The sequence below is a fragment of the Saccopteryx leptura genome, chromosome 3 (assembly GCF_036850995.1).
Source record: "Saccopteryx leptura isolate mSacLep1 chromosome 3, mSacLep1_pri_phased_curated, whole genome shotgun sequence".
NCBI lineage: Eukaryota > Metazoa > Chordata > Mammalia > Chiroptera > Emballonuridae > Saccopteryx > Saccopteryx leptura.
The window spans coordinates 357318776-357325045 of NC_089505.1; the positions used below are offsets into that span (position 1 = coordinate 357318776).

Here is a 6270-nt window from a genome sequence, read left to right on the forward strand (position 1 = left end):
CTATAGGAATAAGTGAATCTAGAATCAAGGTGTGATTTAAGAGTGTGTCTAGAATCCAGTGACCCAAGGCTGTGTGCACACTCTGGCTACGAGATGGCACCAAAGCTCTAGGAACCTCATGTTATTCACCATTTGTGTAAATGGGGATACGGGACCTAAGTGGCCAGGTGGTAGAGTACCCATTGACCACAGAAATAAAAGTGTTTGAATACCTAAAAGCCTTATAAACGTGCAAGAGACTAACTTGATTTCAGGTGTGCTGCATTTCCCTCCCTGGCTCCATCTGATTCCTCAGTGCCCACTCAGGAAGAGCCACTAAGAACAACCCATGACCTGTCCTATGAGGGCATCACTTGGAATAAATGGGATTAACATAAACTTATAGCTAAGTTCAGAAATATCCAGAGTATGGAGGCCATAGCACCTTGACAGGGGACTCCGTCTCCTCAGTGGGGAAGTCATTTTTGCGTCAGTGTTCTGGGTAAAGCTAGAATCCTCAAATAGGAAACTGGCTCTATGATGTCAAGCTATTCATGGACCACGGGCAAGAAAATAGAGAAATATGGAGGTAGTTAAACATCCAGGAATGTGTTTGTTCCCTTGTCCTAACCAACTAGGTTTGCCATGTGGAAGATGACCAGGACCTAGCAAGTGGGATAGATCCAGACAGAAGCCAACATGCTAGAGATAAAGTAAAGGTATTTATACTCAGAGCGCTCTCTGGCTTTTCTTTTCTATAGTTATCATTCCTTTCAGTCAGGCCTAAGAAAAATAAAGAAATCCATCACAATTATTGGTCTACAAAAAAACAGAGGACGAGCTTGGTAAAGCAGACAAAGGATAGAGATACCCACATCTTCCCTGCTTCTATTAAACACAGGCTGATCCCTTAAAGCTGGGGTAAAGTTTATTCTGCTAAGAGGTAAGCCGCCCTCAATGTGGTATCGGGAAGACAGTCAGAATCAGGAGCCCACTGAAAGCTCTTTCTTTTCCCTTCTGAATTGAAAGACATCCCCCATGGCATCAACCTTAGCCTTTTACAAGAATTTATCTCATAAAGGCAATAAAGAAGTTTGTTTTGGGCCCTGGCCATTGACTAAAACATAATTACCTCAGCAGATAAACCACTGTGGATTTGCCAGGAAGTCATATAAAGGATAGCAGTCAAAGGGCAATGAAAGATGTGTTGTATTTTTTTCCTTTACATATAGCAGAGTTGGAAAGATATCTATGTATGGAAGTCCAAAAGCTGTGAAGCTCTGCTGAGGGTCTCTGATGTCAAATTGTGCAATCCCGATTCTACTTCACTAGCCTCTTACATTTTTGAAATCTGCAGAACACTTGCGTGATCTCACCCAAGTCTCACCACAGCTTGTCATGACACCCATTTGTCAGAGGAGTGAACCAAAGTTAAGGATGACTTGTCAAAGTCGTGTAACTCGTGCAGACAGACAGAACCAAAGCCCAAGCCTTCTGATCCTGGAGCATGTGACTTCCACATTTGTAAGAGCTATGTCTACAGTAGTGACTGGATGGAGAATGAGAGATAAGACCAAAATCTGGGCAGCCACTTAATAGACAACCATCCCCTAATATTCTCTTAGAGATGCGCAAGGGGTGCATTCTCCAAGCAATCTTTCTCCACTCACTAGAAACAGTGACATACATGAAAGAAAAAAGAGCACAAAAGACCTATAACAGAAATCCACATACTGACAACGAATCCAGAACCCATTGTACATGGTTGAAACCCTTGTCTAGAGTAGATTAGAGATACCATGTCATCACCCACTCCTCTGCTTCTAGATCCCCATGCACTGACAGGGAGTGACAAGATCTAGGAAATGGGCTGCTTTCAGAGTCTCTTTTCAATCTGGAATGAGCACTGTACAAGTCCAGGATCGGATGCGTTGTGAGAGATCAAGGTGGGGAACAGAGAAAGGGAGTGTGTTCCTGTCCAGCCGCAGCAAGTGCAGTGATTGGCTGCCATCTGTTGGGGCCCTGCTCCAGCCCGAGCTGTGCTGATGTGTTGGCATACTGCACGCCCACAAAGCATTTCCTGACGCCTGCTGAGGATCTTGGAAGCAGAGCAGAACGGGAACCTGTTCGTGGATCAGTCTGAGCCAGTGCCTGACCGTGACATTTTCGCTGAAGGGACCTAGATGCCATGCAAAGACTCTTTAAGAGCCCTTGGCTCTGGCTCAATGCCAAGCAGCAAAGGATGCAAATGTTTTATAGTAGTTGGAGTAGATAGTATCTTTCTGGTAAAAAAAAGAAAAAAAAGGAAAGAAAAAAAAGAAATTTTGGCAGATCCAGCAACCCACAGAATCTCAGAACAATGTGCTGTTAACCAGATAATTCCAAACCACGTGCTAGCTCTGGCAGGGACTGAAGTCAATGACATCTAGTTCCCCGCTTTTAAGTCCCTCACCTGTCTTTGGGAATTGAGTTCATTGAGTTCATCAATCTTGGTGAGCTGGGATTAACACATTTATGGTTTTATTTTAATTTAGTTTTGAAGAAGATCATGCTTGGATCCTAGTATCAACCGTATAGAAGGTAATAAGTAAAAAAAAAAAAATGCAGGAACTTATTTTTTAGATGCAGAATTACAGGCTCTTAGGTGTGAGACTATTCACAAAGGATCTAGACTAGTGAGTTTCAACCTTTTTTCATCTCATGGCACACATAAACTAGTTACTAAAATTATGCAGCACGCCAAAAAATATTTTACATTTTTTGCTGATATGAGAAAATATATAGGTATAATTTTGGTTTACTCATACCGGATGGTTATGGTTGTCTTGGCTGTTGTGATTTTTTTATTTGAAAATCTAAGAGAAAAGAGGTCAGTGTCCCTGACTAAATAGTTAGGTATTGTATGTTTTAAAAATTCTTTCAGTGTGCCGGTTGAAACTCGTTATTCTAGACCACTGGGGATAGAGCTAACACCCAGAGTTACTTGTCCGGGGTGTTTATATGCACCAGGCACTGCAAAACATTTCACCAAAGATTCTCCTAAAAGGTCATCATAATCCATGTACTTCTACAAATGAGTAATACGAGAATTAGAGAAGTGAACGGATTTGTCTAAATGACGGTAAGTGGCAGTGATGAGTCTCAGTCCCAAGACATGAAATGAACCAGTCATCCTTGACTTGGTTTGCATTGTAACTTGGAGCGTCAGAGCAGTCATTCAGCTGACCACTTGTCAAGGCAGCAGTGCTAGAGCGCTGCGGTCCCATAAGTGATCCGTCATGAAGCAAAAGTAATACTTTTTAAAAGGGAGAAAAAGAAACAGAGAAAATCTTTCTCTCTTTCTCTCTCTCTCTCTCTCTCTCTCTCTCTCTCTCTCTCTCTCTCTTTCTCAGCATCCTCAAGCTAGCTGGCCTAACTAATCACTAATGAAAAAAACAAAAAAGGCATATTCCACTTATTGGAATTATATTTTTCAACCTGTTTCAGTATTTTTTCCTAGTTTTGTTTCATTGAACTTTTCTAATTTTTATGTGATGTAAGATGAGAGCATCTCCCATTTTAGAGCACTTCCTTATTTTAGCTCCTGGATCACTGTTTGAAAGCTTAGCCTACGTGTTATGGCTCCTCCACTAAATAACCCTCCCCTTCTTTTCCCTTCCCTCTCTGATCTAGTGCATCACACTACGCCTGGTTTAGGACCCCTCCTTACGTACACTCATCCTCCTTCTCATCCTGATCTTGTACCGCCCCATGAATGGGAGAATACAGCCAGCCTCTCTGAATGTTACCTTTTGGACTCACATATCTCACCTTCTGAGCTCTGAGTCTTTGCTTTGTCTAATCCCTGTTGATACAATAATAATTAGGCCTTTCCCTAGCTGCTATTCCATCATCTCTTCCAGTGAAAACCCCACACATCTATCAAACTGCATCACAAATACTGTCTTCCATACGAGCATTTCTTCTCTCCTATTCCCAAGACTGGATTTTCTTTCTTCCCTCTGGGAATTCCCATAGCACTTTTCCTCCTTTTATGAAAGACCAAAACTCAAGTTCCCCAAGAAGCAGACTCTGGAAATTAGCATAAAGGAATTATTTTTTTCATAATTTAAATTTTGTGGGTTGGAAAATATGGAACACTTCGCGAATTTGCGTGCCATCCTTGTTCAGGGGCCATGCTCATCTTCCCTGCATCCTTCCAGTTTCGGTACATGTACTGCCAAAGCGAATTTTATTGGGGAGTTCTCTAGGGATCAACAGATCTGGGAAAGTGAAGGGAGCGGGATTGCGCAAAGACAAAGTGAGGCTGCTCTGCTGTCTCTCCAAGGGCCATGGCCAACCGCGCGGGGAGCTCTGAGCTGGGATGGCACTCCAGAATCATTCTGAAGCATTTCAAGAGGGTTACAGCCTTTCCATATCTCTCTCTCTCTCTCCACTAGTCATTGGCCATGAGGACCTAGGACAAGGGCCAAGGGCACTAGCCAATAGAGAGGATTTAGCTGTGAACTGTCAGCTCTCAACACTCCTGGGGGAAGTAGTACTTCTTCCGGAAAAGGATGGGGGCAGAGGTAGAAACGTGAATCACACACAACAGTCTCCACTGCATGAGCTTCTAAGGCGCCTGGCATCCTCTGCTTTGTACATCATGTCTTTACCTTCTGGAAAGTGTCTTAAAAGATTTCTTGAATTCCTTGCAGCTGTGACTATCGTCCGTAAGAGTTGCTGTATAAGTAATTTGCTGAGGTGAATTTACTTTGTGTTCTTTCACAGAACTTCTGCTTTAAAGGCATTAATGAGGTATGTCAGCCACCTACAGTCTTGTCTTACAGGGGAGAAAATTGAGACAGAGAATGTGATTATTAGAGTTGGTGAATGGAACAATTAATTTAAAAGCTTCAAAAAGAAAACACTTAGGTCTTCAGATTCTCAGGCCAATGGTCTTTGAAAAAGAAAAAAAAGTACTCAATTAACCAAATAAAAATAGTAGTTCAAAAAGGACTCCAGTCAGGTCAAGAGTTAATAACCTTACTCCCTAAACTGCTTTGCAAAAATTCCTGCTTCTGGACCTCCCTGAGGTGCCTCAACTTGATAAGTTATTAGACTTCCTTTTGGCCCATATTCACTTGAAAAGAGCCAAAACTTGCAAGTGAGATTTAAAACAACTTTGGCTCCTTGCCCAGGGCTCATACTGTGAAGAGAACAGAAAGCATCTTCCAAGAATCTTTAAAACAACCACTATGAGGAGGATGACTCAAAGTACCACTCTTTAAGCCATTTTCAGGAGACTCGCCTCAGTCAGGAAATCAGGTAAAGTCATAAGAAAATATATATATATATATATTTTTAAGACCAGAAGGTCTCCTTTCCTCTCCCATCTCTGTTGCCTGCTACACACATCCCCATGACTACACTTTACCCTTCTCCACCCTAACTCATAGTGTCATAGATAAAGTCACCTGTGACGTAGCCTATTTCTAGGAAAACACTGGCAGGCACCTGTTGCATGGCCCCATCCCTGTGCGTGACTGTTAATGCTGAACAGATGTGGCCTGTTGCTTAACAGGGTTTCCTGTTCACTGCCATGCCTGAGAATCCCAAAAGAGTGGACAGAGAGCAGGTCTGTTTCTCCTATCCGCAGCATCCAGTTCTGAGCATTATCACCTTGCCATGCCTGAGAATCCCAAAAGAGTGGACAGAGAGCAGGTCTGTGTCTCCTATCCGCAACATCCAGTTCTGAGCATTGTCACCTTGCCATGCCTGAGAATCCCAAAAGAGTGGGACAGAGCGCAGGTCTGTTTCTCCTATCCGCAACATCCAGTTCTGAGCATTGTCACCTTGCCTAGTTCCCTCTTTTTCTCTGGGTTTATTGATATTTGGACAGAGTCACATACATAGAAATCACTTATAGTTCCCTGTGCCTTACTTGACCTTATTGACTGAGTCGTTAGAGCAGTTCTAGTCTTCTGTTCAATGTCAGGTCAATTGGTCTTAAATGTGGCTTTTTCTATGTCATACATCTAACCAAGAGCCATCAAACATAAGTATAATATCAAATCCTAATTATAACTATAATACCAAATCCTTAGCACCTCCTAACCCTCCAGAAACTAATTTCCAGCTGCGCTTTAAGTACTGTTTCCCACTTCTCCTGCACAATCCTGAATTCCAGCAAAACCGTTCTCTTCGTTCTTGTATTAGAAGCATTTCCCAAGATTGCCAGTTTAGGTCCCCTCAAAACACTCTGGTGCTGAAACACTTCATGATTCCCCAAACCCTGGAGGAGCAATTAAG

The 6270-nt window shown here is 42.5% G+C and overlaps 1 non-coding gene across 1 annotated transcript; it reads right to left on the bottom strand.

The window, feature by feature from the left end:
* Window positions 1–4104: 4104 nt before the first annotated feature.
* On the bottom strand, window positions 4105–4209 carry LOC136401980 (U6 spliceosomal RNA). Its single transcript, XR_010750898.1, has one exon. It is a non-coding gene; the product is annotated as a U6 spliceosomal RNA (small nuclear RNA).
* Window positions 4210–6270: the final 2061 nt, after the last annotated feature.